Source organism: Ambystoma mexicanum, chromosome 3q, assembly GCF_040938575.1.
Source record: "Ambystoma mexicanum isolate Mex_15411 chromosome 3q, UKY_AmexF1_1, whole genome shotgun sequence".
Classification (NCBI taxonomy): Eukaryota; Metazoa; Chordata; class Amphibia; order Caudata; family Ambystomatidae; genus Ambystoma; species Ambystoma mexicanum.
The window spans coordinates 59,185,248-59,202,173 of NC_090926.1; the positions used below are offsets into that span (position 1 = coordinate 59,185,248).

The following is a 16,926-nucleotide window of genomic DNA, read 5'->3' on the forward strand; positions in this document are numbered from 1 at the left end:
TGTTGACTGCCGTTGGGGTCTGACCGTCGTGAAGGAGTCCATCATGACCAGTTTCGGTTTGGTCCTGGGGGGAGACATCTCCTGACTAATGTTCTGTAAGTGCTGCCCCCTGCAGAGTGGGAATCCGTCGGCGACCCCTGTATTGAAATTTTCGTGTGGGCTACTAGGGAGCTTTGGTCCCAGGGATCCAACCTCAGGTATTCGGTTGTTTCTGGCTACTGGTGTTTTCCCGCAATTAGGTTCAGGTTGCATGGGGGGCCCTGCTCTGGGAGTCGTTGTGGTGCAAATAGGCCCGGGGCCACAGGTTGTGTCCAGTATTTTCTGATTCCTGCCGGCTTTCCAATGGGGGTACCGGCATGTAGGTGTCTTCCCACCACTAGTCAGAATATTGGTCACCCTTCTTTCCTTCGGGCCTTAGTGGTGCCAGTGGGTCCAGTCCGCTGGGGTCTTCGTCCCGCGGGTCTTCCCGCGTATCAGGCAGCCTCTAGGGCGATCGGGGCCCCGCAGATTCAGACCAGTCCTCTTTGCAGGAGTCAGTGTTGGGCCCCAGGGCCGGCCGAGCCTCGCTCCCCCAGGCTGCTGAGGCCGTGTGAGGCAATTGCGGGTGGTCCCGTTAGGGAGTGCTGTGGAGGGGACCCGATCCCGCTTCCAGCGTTAGTAAGGGGCCCGCCGCCTTTCGTTCTATTCCCGGCGGCCGGTCTCGCCCTCGCGCCGCCGGAATTGCTCCGTGTTCCCTGCTCCGGCGTCCGCGGCAGATGCGACCTCCTCCCGGCCACGCCCGCGCCGCGGTTTCTCCTACCTCCGCAGCAGTCTCCTGCGCCGGCCCCTGCTCTCAGATGTTCGCCGTCGGCAGGCTCCTCCACAGCGGCCGCCCCCAGCCACAACGGTTCGTGGTATGATCCAGGGGGCCGAGGCTGGCCTTTTCCTATTCCGCGGCGGGCGCCGCCATCTTGGAATCCCAGGGGACTCGAGTTCGGGCTTTCCGTTCTCCGCCTTTCAGACTCCGATTCCACCCAGAGTTGTTGCCGAGTGCTGGCAATCGGTTCCCCCACAGTATTCTGGCCTCCGTTCGTCTCGTAGACCTGGGTTCAGCGAAAGTTAAGCGATATTCACAGGATCGCGGACAGAGCTCCGTGGAGGTCTGTCCTTACGGCATGCGCGCTGGCCACGCCCCCCTGACCGCCCAGGTGATGATAGCCCATAATTAGAAGGAGGCCTCCTACACAGCATGAATGTTTGGGTAAAGAATATTCTTGCCATGGAGTGGGTTACCTACAATCTGCAGGGGGACCATCAAAAGTTAAGAACAGAGTGGGGAGCCCTATTGGATTACCTACGAGATGATTATCGGATTCAACTATGCCCGCAGAACATTTGGATCTTGGAAATTGGCTGAGACCTTCTGCCTAAGGCCAAAGATCCCTTGAACTTAACAACCCCTTTCAGCAACATATGGTGCTTCAGCTCAATGGGGAGCAGGGTGGGTATGAGTTCAAGTTTTTCTTTCTCTTCTCGTAAAATCTTGCAAAGCCATAATTAAAATTATTATAAAAGAAATTTCAATGTGTCCCCCTGTCCGAGAACGTTCAGCACCCATTTGTTGTGGTGAGCTTTTCCCACATGCCGATGAACTTTGCCAGCCGGCCTCCTTCTGAGGTGCCTAGGTGGGGGCCCCAAGGCCATGGCTGGTTTCAGGCCTGCTGGAGGGGGGAGTGGGGGATATTGGGGAGGGGTTCAAGGCTCTGTCCTGTGGGCAGCACCGCCACTGCCCTCTGCTGCCTTGAGAGCGACCCCTGTATGCCTCCTCAGAGGAGGAGCGTGGAGGCTGTTGGTACGGTGATTTGTATCCCTTGGAGGATCATCCTGGTTTAACTCTGGAAGAGCGAAAGGGCGATGACCGCTGCTGTGGCAAGGTTCTCAGGGAGAGCGCCGTCTCAGTGATTGCAACAACTCATTGAGAGCCTTTCCGAAGAGGTTCTCCCTGAACGGCATATCCAGTAACTCTGCCTGCACGTCTGGACGGAATTTTGTCATTTTCAGCCACCCTAGACGACTTGTCCTGCAGATCATTGTCCTCGCCAGTACTCTAGATGTTCCCCGTCTAGGACAGCACCCTGATCCACGTACCGGAGAAGCTCCACCGGCAGGACCAGACCCTTCTTCACAAGAGTCTGCTGGATGCCTGCGGCCGTTGAGTCCATCCCTGACCCCGCAGTGACTGCAGTCTTCGTGGCTGCCTCCACAGCTGTATCTCGTCTCGGGGGTAGGGACACACCACCTCTGCTGATCTACTTTCCTTCAGCGCGATCGCAGCTGTCATGGACTTGGACGACAATGAGCTAGTCGTCGCCTTTGTGGACAGGGTCATTGTCGACTCTCGGTCTGGCCTGCTGCAATGTCTTTGCCAGCTTTGATTAGTCCTCCCCGGACTTGTCCTTAGCTTATTCGCAGACACAGTTATGCCAGGTTTGGTGACTTCCTCTTTGAAGACCCTTTCGATGTTTGACCCACCGTAGGTCGTTGGTGATGGCGATTGCCTTTTGCCCGACTTGGGACCCACCTCACGGATGCTAGCTTCTGAGCTTGGCCTGCTCTTGGACCAACACGAGCGGGGAATCCTCAAAGGATCTCCTCTTTGTGGGTGCTTGCTCATCAGACCGGCCAGTCCTAGATGAGGCATGACTCTGCCCTGCGGCTGAGTTAGTGGCCTTGCTCGACACGAGCCATGCCGCCAGTCTGCTGTAGCACTCTTTTTTGGTCTTCTTAGAAAAAGCATGGAATATTTCGCATCCCTCCTCATCGCTGTCCGGATACAGGCAATAAGCATTTATGATGCCGATCTTCCACAAAGATGTTCCTTAATCCACACTTCACTCATGGTTGAAGGCGCAAAGTAGGCCCAAAGCTGGCCTTCTCGAAACTTCAAAGATGATCCGACGTTCTATGAAGATGTGCCTGCTGCCGCCCTTTATCCTTTGTTAAAGAGATCGAAGGAAAAACAACAAAAAAGATCTGTACAATTATGAACTATTCTGGATAAAAATCTGAAAAACGCACATAGCTCGGAGAGCAACTCAAAGACTCCCAACAGTGAAGCATTCGGTAAAAATCTGAAGATGGCCCCCACGAGTGGAGTTTATGGTGAGGACTCATTGGATGGGGCAGTATGACCCCCGGAGTACACCGATTAATTTAGAGGAGAACAAGTTACTTACCCCCGGTAACGTTCTTTCGATTAGATGTTCCTCCCACATATCGATCATCGTATGAGAATTATCCTTCCAGCTTCAGCTGCTTTGGAAACTTTAGTGACAGGGGACGCTGTGTGCTTCTCGTCGAGTCAATATCCCTCGAGGGCCTCCGTTCGACTGTGGACGTCATCAATATAAGTAGTGCAGGCAGCGCCCATTGGATTCAGTTCTGTTTTTTCCCCCTCCTGAAGAGCAATTACCAGGCGTACCATAGACTGTGGCTCCAAGAAAGCGTAAAGTGTAAGAACATGTAAATTCTACAGTGGGGTAGGCTGGGTGGGGCGATGAGGGATACGTGGGAGGACCATCCAATCAAAAAACGTTACCAGGGGTAAGTAACTTGTTCTTCGAATGGATTGTGTCCTCCCACATATTCCTCATCTTAGGATCGACTCCCAAAGCAGTAATAATTTGGTGGTGGGAGTATGAATTATATATATATTTTTCCATTTGTTTATTAAACAGCACAAAAGGAGAGCATATACATTGACAGCTTGTGAGTTCCCACATCATGCAAGGCACAATATCCCCTCTTCCCGCCCCTTGTGTTCCCCAGCGGGCCTTGTTCGCGGGCCTCATTCGGCTTGATCTGGCAGCGAGTGATCGCTCAGAGTAGAGGGCTCTCGCGATCAGGCGTGGTTTATATGTCAGGGCCGGATAGTTCTGGTCATAGTCTAGCACAGGTGCCCAAATGTCGGTGAACCGGTGAAGCAGTCCCGCTTTAGCTGCCGTGACCTTTTCGGCTATCAGAATGTCCCAGAGTTTAACCCAGCAGAGCGCCATCAGGGGTCCCTCCGCAGATTTCCAGGTCCGGGCCACTGTAATTTTGGCTGCCAGTAGAAATTGGGATATGAGCTTCGCCCTCCTCCCCGATCTCGGGTAAGCATCTGGGAGCGGGATCCCCAGGAGGACCTGTTCGGGCGTAAGCGGAAAGGACACCTAACTGTCGTCCGCGATTGTGGCCAAGCACTGGTTCCAGAACTCCTTCACCCTGGGGCAAGTCCACCACATGTGGAAGTAGGATCCTGGGAGGCCGCAGAGACACCAGCAGTGAGGATCCAGAGCCTGCTGGAAGTGGTGAAGGCGCAGGGGGGAGGGGAGGTAGTACCAGCGCAGGAGCAATTTGAGGGCGCATTCCTGGTTGGGGATGCAGCAAGATGCTGCGAGCGTTCTCGTCCAGATGTCCACCCATGTGAAATCCTCTATGGCGTGACCCAGGTCTATCTCCCATTGGGACATATAGGAGGGTTTAGCCTGGAAGGGGTCTTCTTGCAATAGTTTATAGAGGGGCCTGGAAGGGGTCTTCTTGCAATAGTTTATAGAGGGCTGAAATCTTTCCCCGGACTGGCAAGTCATTCACTGTTAGTTCCAGTGTGGGTGAAGGGGTCGCGTTGCCACCGCTCCGGGGTGGGAGCACCAGTGCCCAAGTAGGGCGTAAGTAAATCTATCTGTTTCCGCTAGCTGGAATGTCATTTTACAGCGTTCGTGGTTAGAGGGGGGGGCCCTTGAGACGCTCAAGTTCTTTGGGAATGCTCCCGGGGAGAAAGCCGGGTTAAGGAAGATTGGGGATAATGCACTCTGTCTCCCGGGATACCTCGCCGTCTGCGGGCCCACTTCCATGCCTTTATCGATTGTTTCGTGGCGGTCAGTAGTCCTGGCCAATTCCTGCGTAAGGCAGTGGGAATGAATGGGAGGAAGCGAAGGGTGAGCAGGGGGCGGGATTGTTCAGTCTCTACCCACTTTGGGCAGCCTGTGGCGAGCCCCCATGCCTGAAGGTGGGCCAGCTGTGCTGTGCTGCAATTTGGTATTTTCAGAGATCGGGAACCCCCAAGCCACCCAGTCTCGTGCTGGCCATCATTGTTCTTCGAGGGCTCTGTGCTTTCCTGCCCTTCCAGATGAAGTCGATCATCTTCGTTTGGAGCTGCTGTATGGGGGGCAGCGGGAGTAAGGTTGGGAGAGGCGCAGGCGTAAATAAAGCGAGGGAGGAGATTCATCTTGCATGTCGTGATGCAACCTAACAAAGATTTTCTGCACCTGCCAACGGGAGAAGTCCTTTCACAGTTCTTCGAAGAGTGGGGGGAAGTTAGCCTGGTATATTTTTGTTGGGTGAGCAGGGATCTGCACCCCCAGGTTTGGGACCGATTGGGTGCTCCAATGGAACAGGCTTTGCTCCTCCAGGGCATTCCTCTCGGCTGGGCTCAGACCTACTCCGAGAACCACTGACTTAAAAATTGATTGCGAATCCCGCTACCCTCCCAAAGCCGTGGAGTTTGGTCAGGGCCGTCCTCATGGAAGCCTCGATGTTCGTAATAGTTAGCAATACGTCGTCTGCATAGAGGACGATTTTATGTTGTGTCGCGCCGATCTCCGGGCCACTGATCTGCAGGTTTTTGCGAATTTGCTGGGCCAACGGTTCCATGGCCAAAGCGAAGAGCAGGGGGGGGATTAGTGGGCATCCCCGTCTCGTCCCACATGTAAGAGGGATTGGGTCCGATAAGCGTTCGTTAACTCTCAACCTGGTTTTAGGGGCCTGATAGTTCGCAAGGATCATCTTCCGGAATGTCGGGCCGAAGATGAAGGCCTCAAGAGTGAGGCTCAGGTAAGACCAGTCCACCTTGTTAAAGGCTTTGGTGGCGTCCAGCGCCAGCAGGGCCAGTTGTTGGGAGTCCCGACTGGAGAGTTCTATTAGGTCCAGTGCCCTGCAAATGTTATCTTTCGTCGACCTGTGGTTTATAAACCCGGTTTGATCTGGGTCTATGATGCTCGGCAGTATAGGTGCAAGGCGATTGGCCAGAACCTTGGAATACAGATTTGGCATCCAAGTTCAACAAGGAGATGGGTCTGTATGAACTATTATAAAAGGGGTTTCTTTCCGTGCTTGAGAATGAGAACCGTGATGGATTCCTGGATCGTTGGGGTAACCATTGCATTGGCCGCAAATGAGTTGAAAAGGCCAAGGGGGCCAATAATTGGGGGCGGAAGAGTTCATAGAAGCGGGTGGAGAATCCAGCCGACCCGGGGCTCTAGGCTTCAAGCTTTTAATGGCTCTCTCTACTTCCTCAGTTGTAATAGGCGTTTCCAGATCTTTCACCGTGGAGGTCAGGAGCGGGAGGGCCGCTTCTTGGATGTACGAGCGCTGCTCGTCCAGATCTCTCGGGACTGTCGTCATTATCTCCGACTGGTGGGCGACCGCTAGACGTAGTTTTTCGTGGTCCGAGTTCCGGACCACCCCCTGTGGGTTGCGAAGGCCCAAGATGGTATTTCTGCTCCTCTCCCTAGCCAGTTTATTGACCAGCAACTGGTTAGCCTTGTTATGGACGTAATACCTTTGTTTGGTCCTGGACAGCAGGTTCGCTGTGGCATTAGCGTAGTGCACCTCGAGCCTCTTCCTCGCCATCTGTAACACCCTGTAGGACTTCGGGGACCAGCCCTTTCGTTTGTGGATGGCTTCCGCTTCACGAACTTCAGCTTCCAGTACAGCGCGGGACGCTTGTTTCTTTTTATGGAATGCGGCGCCTTGGGCGATCAGTTCCCCTCTTAGCACTGCTTTCATGGCATCCCAGGTGTTAGCCGGGGAGGTGTCATCGACGTGGTTTTCCGCAAAGAAATATTTAATCGTTCTGGCGATTGAGTCTCTCACTGTCATGTCCCCCAAGATTGGGTCATAGAGGCTCCACTGGCGGCGAGGGGGCGGATCTAGGTCGTGGGACCGCAGGGTTAGGGTGACTGGAGCGTGATCCGAGAGGATTCGGGGACCAATCGTCACTTCATTCGTGAAGGCCAGGATCTGAGGGTAGGACAGGAACAGGTCGATCCGAGAGAGGGTGCGGTGCACGTACGAATAGAAGGTGAACTCCCTCTCTTCCGGAGACAGCACCCTCCAGGTGTCCAAGATGTTCAGCGTGCGGAACAGATGGAGCAAGGTTGTAGCTAATTTCAGATCCCTGGACGTTGTGGGGTGGGACCTATCCTTGATGGGGTCCGGGACCCCGTTAAAGTCTCCCCCGATGACGACTTGTCCCTCAATAAATGGAAGGAGGGAGTCTTCTAGGTCTTGATAGAACCCTTCCTGCTGCTCATTCAGGGCGTAAGCCGAAATGAGGGTATAAAGTTGGCCAAATATGATGCATTTGATAGCAACATAGCGACCCTCCTGGCACCATAGTGAGTCCAGGATCTGGGGTTTCAAGTCTTTCGCAAAAAGAATGTCAGTGCCTCCCTTTTTGGTTCCGTTAGATGCCAAGAATTGAAGAGGGAAGAGTATTTTGTAGGCGAGAAAAGTCAGCTGGGATTAAATGTGTTTCCTGTAAGAAGGCGATTGAGGTCCCATCATTCTGCAGCCTTTGTAAAATGGATTTTCTCTTCGGGGGGAAGGGGGCGCGACATGGCTCCAAAGCGGGGAGGCGGCTCCAGGAAAGATGGCCCAGTGACAGGGAATGGTAATTCCGGCCAGTAACGGCAGGATCTGGGGCCGACAGTGATCGAGACAGCAGGGTGGGCCGGGGTGCCGCAGGAGGTTGTACAGATGGGGAGTGAAGTGCTTCTTCGAGGGGAGACAAAGTTACCCTAGTGTAGAAGACGCAGGGTAGAAAGGCTGCGGGCACGTTACTCACCCACTGCCATAGGGCTCCAGGTAGCAGATGCTGGGGGCAGGCACTTTCCGGCAGTTGTCAGTAGGAGATGGGCACGGGCGCCCCAGGCAGTAGTTGGGATAGCTTAGTTGACAGGGAGGGCGGTTGGAGGGTGCTCCAGCGGGTCCCCAGGAGACCAAGTCACGTCAGCAGCCGGGGCCCACGGGTGGAGGCCGGTAGCAGGTTGGGTTGTGGCAGAGAGCAGAAGACCACGCAGTCGGTCGAGATAGGGGCCAAATCCTCAGGTGCAGCAGGACACTGGTCAGGGCCCCCCCGCCAAAGGGCCACCCAGTAGATACAGGCCACCACCGCCACCAGCGGGGAAGGCGTGGAGGTGCCGTTGGCGGGACCGGTGAGCTCAGGCTTCAGTGGGGGGGACCCACTTCCAGGGAGGCAAACAGCCCGGATTAGCCATGTCGGGAACCCTCAGGTCGGGAGGTCCGGAAAGACGACCAGGTGGGGAACACTGGTGAGGAGGGCCCCCTCTGACGGCTCCTGTAGGCGGGCGGGGTCAGATGAGGGAGCGCTGGTAACGCGGGGCCTCTCCCGCGGCTCCCACAGACAAGCGAGTCTGGTGAGGAGCGCCGGCAACGTGGAGTTCATCCAGCCACTCCCGCAGCTCAGGAGATCAGGATCAGCTGGAGGCACGGGCGGCTCCTGAACGGGAGTCAAAGGTGGCTGGCGGGTAGAAGGAAACCAGCAATGACCGCGCACCGATGGTGTGCGTTGGAGGGGCTCCGGCCCCCGGAGCCGGGGGCAGGCAGAATGGAGCTGGCGGGCTGCGGAGGAGGAGGACACTCACTGTTGCGGGCGCCATCTGGATCGCGGAGCAGGGCCCCGGGGGAGCTTTGCACACCGTGTTTGTGGTGTTCCATTGCGTTAGGATCCCAAGTTGCAGCCGGGGGTGCAGGGGAGGAACCCCTGCCTCATTGTATGCGGAGTCGGCAAGAGGGGTAGCGGAAACTGGAAAGTATTATGAAAAGCCACAGAGGCATCAATGGAGCTGCCTCATCAGTGGCGCTCCAGGCCACGCCACATGAAGAACAAGTTACTCTTACCTGGCAACGTTCTTTCAATGGGATGGTCCGACGATGTATTCCATATCTATGACAGTAATCACCACAGATGTGTTGCTTCAGAAAATCTTTCGGCGTCTGCGTCGATACGACATCACCGGATGTTATATGTAGGACGCCCGTAGCCTCAGTTGTAGTTTTTTCCCCAGAACGTGTGGCACCAATCTACTGCCAGTATGACCACAGAAAGCCTTGCGGAAACGTAAGCTGCAAACGCATAAGAAATTCTGTAGCGGGGTAGGCAGGGAGGGAGCGATATGGAATATGTTGTCGGACCATCCCATCGAAAGAAGGTTACCAGGTAAGAGTCACTTGTTCTCCGAGGGGCTTGGGTCCTCCGACGTATTCCATATCTATGGCAGACTCCCAAAGCAGTGCCAACGTAAGGAGGTGGGAAAAGAATTTAGAATAAACAAATTTAGAATGCCCAATCAAATTGCAGAGTAAAGGACCGCCTTGCCAAAGGCCAGATCCTGCCCATGGATAGAATCTAGGGAGTAGTGCGTACAAAAGTATGGACCGAAGCCCAGGTGGCTGGATCACAGATGTTACGAATAGGAACACCCCTCTGCAGGGCAGTAGAAGCAGCCATACCCCTAGTAGAATGGGCCCTTAAGCCTACCGGAGGGTCCTTACCCAGGGTAACATTCAGAAATTGCCAAGATAATCCATCGAGACAAAGTCTGCTTAGTAACAGCTTGTCCCAAACTCCTTCCAGCGTAACCAATAAAGAGCTGATCGTCCATTCTGACCCGGGACATGCGTGAAATGTAGAAGCTTAAAGCTCTCCTAGGATCCAGCCTTTGGAGCCTGTCCTCTTCCTTACCAGGATGTGGCGGAGGATAAAATGCCGGAAGAATAACTTTCTGGCTTAAATGAAATTCCGACACCCCCTTCGGAAGAAAGGAAGGACGAACTCTAAGAACAATCCTGCCCTTATGAAACATAGTCAAGGGCGGCTTATCTGAAAGTGCCTGTAACTCACTCACCCTGCGAGCGGAAGTGACCGCAACTAAAAATACAGTTTTAAGGGTTAACAGTCTCAAAGGACAAGAATGTATAGGCTCAAATGGAGCACCCATTAGAAACTTGAGAACAAGGTTCAAATCCCAACTGGGCACCTGGAAAGGTGACAGAGGGAACACATTAGTGAGCCCTTTCAGAAACTGAGAAATTAAAGGAATTTTAAAAGAAGAACACTCCTCAGATGAGCGCTTAAATATGGACAGCACCGCCAGGTAACCTTTAATGGTACCCAGTTACAAGCCCCTGTGGGCTAAAGAAAGCAAAAAAGACAGAACCACAGGAATGTCACGTGAAAAAGGATCCACATTCTTAACCATGCACCAAATCGCAGAACTTTCTCCAACGGCAACGGTACAGGGACTTCGTTGCCGGCCATCTGGCCGAAAGCAACACCTCCATCACGTCTTCAGGGAGGTCCCAATCCTTATACCTCAACCTTTCATTAGCCAAGCGTGAAGGTTGAGGGATCTGACCTCTGGATGGAGAACCTGACCCCCTCCGTCTCGTGAGAGCAGATCGTCTCGGTAGGGAAGACGACGTGGAGGGCAGATGGACAAGTCGAGAAGGTCTGGGTACCACGTCCTCTGGGCCCATGCCGGAGCAATGAGGATCATCTGGGAACCAAACCTCCGTAACCTCCGCAGCACTTGCGGGATGACGGGGACTGGAGGGAACGTGTACAGCAGTGGGAAAGACCACTCCACCACGAACGCGTCCCCTAGAGCTCCTCTTGGAGGAATTTCCCCTGGAACAGAACAGTTTGCACTTCCGGTTGCCACTGATCGCAAACAGATCCACTTGAGGGGTTTCTCCAAAGGGTGAAGATCTCGAAGGACTTCCTGAGCTAGTTCCCACTCGTGGGGGACTGCTCTGCCTGCTCAGAGCATCCGCTGCCATGTGCTCCTCTCCAGCTAGGTGAACTGCAGATAGGGAGATTTCTTCTTGAATTGGCCAGAACCAGCGCTGCATTACTTCTATGCACAGTCTTGTTGAGGTAGTACATGGCCACTGTGTTGGCTGTCATTTTCAGGACGTGCTTTCTCCGTACAGAGGGCAGGAAGCCCTTCAGCGCTAGTCTGATTGCCCTCAGCTCCAAAAGGTTGATGTGTAGTTTGGACTCCGATGGAGACCAACTACCGCCGATTGTGAGGGCGTTGGCGTGGGCTCCCCACCCAGTGAGTGAAGCGTCCGTCACTACAGGTATCTCTGGCCATGGCTGCCAAAAAGATTGTCCCTTAAGAATGTTGTCCTTGCAAGTCTACCGCAGAAGGTCTTGAGACTCTGCTCGGAACCTTCAGGTGGTCTGACATTCTGCCTGAGAGTTGGGACCATTGAGTCCCGAGAGCCCATTGGAGGGATCTCATGCCGAGGCGGGCTTCTGGCACCAGAAAAGGGAGTAGTTTCTTAACTGTAACTCCATTTCTCCAGCGTTGGCATCTTTCATGGATTCACATGCTGTGAAGATTTCCCGTCGTTAGGCTGGGAAACCTCAGTAACTTTACGTTTTCATATGGAAACCGACACTTTAGTGTCCTATCAATGTTCTTTTTTGGGTGCTTTATGCTACACCAATAGGACATCTGATATAAATAGCCCTGCCCCCGCAGCTTCCTTTCAGATTTTAACCCCCAAAGTAGAGGGAACCCGAACCAAGGTTTGCCTGCAGGGGTGGCCCGGCGGGAGCATGTAAATCCATCAAAGATACCAACGCTGGAGAAATGGAGTTAACCTACTCCCTTCTCCAGCATTGGATCTTTCATGGATTTACATGCTGTGAATCGATTACATAGCCGTATGAACAGTGTGTGGCAGTGTATTATGCGCAAATTAACCAATAACACCCTTTAACATGCATGAGAATAAAAAGCCAGCAAGTGAGTAAAATAGAAAACCCCTGAAGCTGCTGGGCCTACCTTACTGAAACAGTCGTCTGAGGACCTCCCGTCCCACCTGCACATCCTCCACATGTTGCTGCCCCAGACAGTAGTGCCTGGTGAAAGTATGCAGCACCGCCCAGGAAGCCACCTGACAAATGTCCATAAGTGGTACACCAGACCATAGCGCCCCCGATGACGCCGTGGACTGTGTAGAATGAGCCTGCAGAGTGCCCCTCAAAGGCTTGCCAGCTTTTGCGTGACAAAACGAAATTGTAGATGAGACCCAATGGGAAAGTCCTGGTTTGGAAATAGACTGCCCCTTGTTGGAGAGACCAAATGCCACAAACATCTGCTTCGAAATCCGGAAGTCTTGTGTACGGTTCAGATAAAATTTCAGCGCCCTCTTAACTTCGAGAATGAAGGGCCTTCTCTGCCGGCGTGGACACTTATCCAAGAATGAGGGTAGGGCAATGGACACAGATTTGTGAAACGCTGAATGCACTTTTGGGATAAAGTGTGGGTTAGTAGCCAGGAGAACCTTGTCCCTCAAACCTCAGATAAGGCGGGTCAATGACCAGTGCTTGCAATTCCGGCACCCGTATGGCCGAGGTAATTGCCACTAGAAATGCAACCTTCCATGAGAGGAACTTCAAAGAAGCCGTCGACATGGGTTCAAACGGCGGTTTCATCAGAGCAGAGAGAACCACATTGAGCTTCCACACCGGTGCAAACCGCTTCTCCGGGGGAATGTTCCAAACAGTCCTTTTAGAAAACGTTTAACCAAGCAATCACTAAACAGAGGAGTAGCATGACACCTTCTCCTGAACCTAGAAATCGCAGCCAAATGCACCTTGATGGATGATGACGCCAGGCCCCCCCCCCTTGCACAAGATGCAACAAGTACGGGACAACCTGGGCCGGAGAGACGTCCAACGACTGTACCGCTGGGTGACCCTCACACCAGGCACAGAATCTCGCCCATTTCCGACCATACGATACATTGGTAGAAGGGGCCCTTGCCGCCTCCCAGATCCGGCAACACTCCTGTGAGATACCTTGATGAACGAACTGAGTAGTCAGGAGCCACGCCGCCAGGCAGAGATGCCGGATCGTGATGCCACACTCTGCCGTCGTCCTGAGACAGATCATCTTGGTCCGCATCTAGAAGAGCAGGCTCTTCCACCGCTAGGTGAAGGAGATCTGAAAACCACATCTGCCTGGGCCCGAACGGGGCTACCAAGATCACCCTGCACCGGTACTTCCATACCCACTGGATGATCCTCCAAATCAGTGGAAACACATAAGCGAAGAGGTCCGTCCATGGGAACGAGAACACATCCCCTCTTGACACCGGATGAGCCCCTCTGTTGGCAAACTCCAGACATTGTTTTCAATCGTAGCGAACAAGTCCATCGTGGGAGACACCCATTGTCGGAAGATTCCTGGCATCGGCTGCATCTTCAGCTGCCACTCATGCAGCTGAATGGCATCTCTGCTGAGCTAGTCGGCCTTAACATTCAGAACCCCCGGCATATTGAAATCTACAATATGGATCTCTTGAGCCAGAGACCAATGGCAACCTCCTGCACCTCCTTTGACATGACTCGGGAATGCGTGCCGCCCTGCTTCCAAATAGAACATTGTGGTGGTATTTTCTGTCAACACCCTCACCATTGCTCCTCGGATGTGCACCCCCCCCATCCCAGTCTGGGAAGCGTCCGCCACGATCGTGAACTGAAACTCCAGTTCCAGCAGTCTCATGCCCCATACAGGATTGTCCGCACAAGTTCGCCACCGAAGGGCTTCCACCAACCCCTCGTCAATCATCAGCTTGTCTGACCATAACCCTTGAGTCTGCGACCACCTGTCTGCACTGGTCTCATGAACAGGCAGCAATTGGGAAGGAGCGAGATACACAACACCAAGGAAACCCAACAGCAACTTCAAATCGAGATCACTGTACCCCGTCCCCAATTGCCAACTTTGGACCACAACTTCACCACCCTCTCGCTGGAAGGCTTTCCCAGGTTGTCTTGGTTAAGAAACTGCACAGCAAGAAATACCAATTCCCTGGATGGAGTCAAATATGATTTTTCAAAGTCGACGGCGAATCCCAGCCTTGCAACAGGCCCATGGTCGCCATGAGAGACTCCCTTACCTGTTCCGGCGACCACCCCTTTACCAACCAATCGTCCAGGTAGGGGGTACACATGATGGCCTTCCCTGCGGAGGAAGGCAGCCATTGGAGCCAGACACTTTGTAAACGTCCTGGGAGAGGACCTCAGGCCAAACGGGCGGACCCGGAACTGGTAATGATCCTCTCGGACCACAAACCGCAGGAACTTTGTGTTTTTGCCTCATCGGGATGTGAAAGTAGGCGTCTTGCAGATCTAACGACGGCAGGAACTATCCTGAAGTGTGAGCATCTTGAACTTCAGGCATTGCAGATTCTTGTTTAGTGCCCGAAGAGCTAGAATAGGCTTCCACTAAGCCCTGCTCCGTGACCGGAACTGGTTATATCGCCCTTTCGCTAGCATGAGTACCACCTCCTGCCGCAAGACTGGAAGATGCGGCTGCGCCACATACACCGGCGGAATACGGACCGGAGGACGCTGAAACTCCACTAGTGGCCGAGATGTACTGTATCCAGCGATCTGGCGTTATAAGTTGCCACTCGCCGACCTGGTTCGGAACCCTGCCCCCTAGCAGATTGTCCATATGGAAGTCATGGTTGAGACTGACTGCCTCCCTTTAGCAGCCGAGGCTTGTGAACCTTTCTTGTGCTGAGCTTGAAAGGCTCTGCTCTTCTCAGCAGACTGGACCGAGCGCCTATAGCCTTGCGACGAGTAGCTGGAGCACCTGTAACTGATACCTGCAAGAGGCAAACCAGGCAATACCAGAGGCTCCACGAAAAAGCCTGAAAGGAGTGAAAAGGGCAACCACTCAGCAGGGAACCTAAAGACTTTGCCGTCTCAATATCCTCTTTCATCCCCTTCAGGGCATCATCTATCTTCTCCCCGAACAAGTGTTCACCGTTATAGGGCATATCGATGACCTTCTACTGGACTTCTGGGCGAAAATCTGTACACTTCAGCCAGTGCCGCTGTCGGAGCACCACACCATTATTGATTTGCTTAAAACCCAATTTTGCCAGGTCCACTGCAATAGTGATGCTGTGGTTGGAGGCCTCCTCTCCCTCTCGAACCAACAGCATTGCCTCCTTGAGGTGTTGCTCTGGGAGATGATCGAGAATCAGGGCCAGCCTGTGCCACATCTCCCCATCATACCTGGCCATAATGGCCAAGGAATTAGCAGCTTTTACTGTAGTAGCCCCCATCGTCAGGACCCTCTTCCCAAATGCGTCCCGTTTCCTGGCTGCACTGTCCGGGGCATGACACATTTGTGTTGGCTTCTGGCCTTACGGCTAGCAGCCGCCGAAACCACCGACTCAGGCACAGGCTGTGACACGAGACATTTGGGGGTGGACTAAGGAGCCTTGAATTTCTTTTCTAGACGGCCCTTCACCACCGGCTCAGGTAATGGGTGGCGCATCGTGCGCAAGCTATCCTGCCACATGTGGTGGAGAACCAGAAACGAGAAGACCGCCTTCCGTTGCTTTCCCAGATGGTCGAAGAGAAAGCAGTCCTTACGTTCTTCCTCAGGAGCCAGACCAAACTCCTGACACCCCTTCGCCATAATGGCGTGGAACGCCCCAATATCATCTGGCGGAGGTGGTTGTGCTGGGCTACTGGGCTGTTCCACCTCAGGATCCGTATCCCAGGCATCGTCCCTCGTTGGCGACAAAGACACCGTCGACAGGGTATCACACGGAGCACTTTCCGGATCAAGCAATTCTTCCTCTTTAGTTTGACTATGTGGATGGTCCAACCCCACCGGCAATGGCAGCCGCACTGGAGGAGACTTTCTAGGGGCCTCACCAGGCATACTTCCAACCCCCAGAAGCGATGGACTCAGAGGCGGTGGCAGTCTTGCATCCAGTTGCCCCAACAATGACTGGAGCGTGTTGAGCACGTGCAAGGATAGCAGGGATTGAGGATTTAGAAACGGGTAAAGGGGCGGACCAGCCCCTCACCCCATTCTATGCCGACAGCCGTGCACTCTACAGACCCAGAGCCGACAGATCGAAAAGCAGTTCATGTTCCCCTTCCATACTCGAGGAAACAGAATATGCAGCAGATTCTTGTTGCAGAATGTCCACAGGGAACATGGGCTCAAAGCTGGCATACTGCCATGGTCCACCCATCGGCAACAAGCCTTCCAAACCCATCTGTGTGGAGAACAGCAAACCACTGTCGGTCACAAGTTGTGGACGGAGCCAACTACACCACTGTCGAAGACTCAAAAGCAGAATGCACCACCACCGTTGACGAGGTAATATCCGTCGACTCTCGTCGTCGGGACCGTGGCCTCCACGGTGTTAGCCTTCACTGGTGACCCAGCCTTTCTGGAAGAAGAACCGGAACGGTACTTCGAAGAATCCTGGCTGTACGAGGCCCTACTAGGATCTTTAGACTAGACTAGTGCTTCGAGGAAGACTCCTTCGGCTCCGCCTGTCCTTTGTCCGATACCTTTGACTTCTCGGCCCTACCACCAGACCCCCTTGGACTTGGCAGGCCGCGATAGCGTGCAGCCACTTGCCTCCTTCGAATGATGCAACCAGGATGTAGAAGACTTGCTAACTCTCCCCACCTCCGACTTAGGCAACTCCATCCATTGCTTCTTAGCAGTTAGCAGATGGAGTTGCCCAAGTTCGGCTCAGGGGCCTTCTCCGCCCTCACCGAAGACTGGCTCCCCCGGGCCGAAGCCAGGTAAGTGCCCATGTTTAGCCAACAGATGAGCCGGAGGTTACGGTCTTTCAAAGTCTTGTGTGAAAACCTCTGGCATATCTCGCAGGCATCCGCCTAATGATGGGGGTACAGTAGAGACAGTCTGTATGGCCATCCTCTTCGAAGATCTTTAGGCTGCAGGCAGCACAAGGACTAAACAGATTTTTTCTGGCCCACAGATGACATACTGGCCGGCTACAAAACGCATGTGCAAAACA

The 16,926-nt window shown here is 53.7% G+C and overlaps 1 protein-coding gene across 2 annotated transcripts in view; it reads right to left on the reverse strand.

The window, feature by feature from the left end:
- Nucleotides 1-16,926, reverse strand: part of LOC138582110 (E3 ubiquitin-protein ligase TRIM39-like) — a 473,056-nt gene that overhangs the window by 131,839 nt on the left and 324,291 nt on the right. The window lies entirely within an intron of this gene.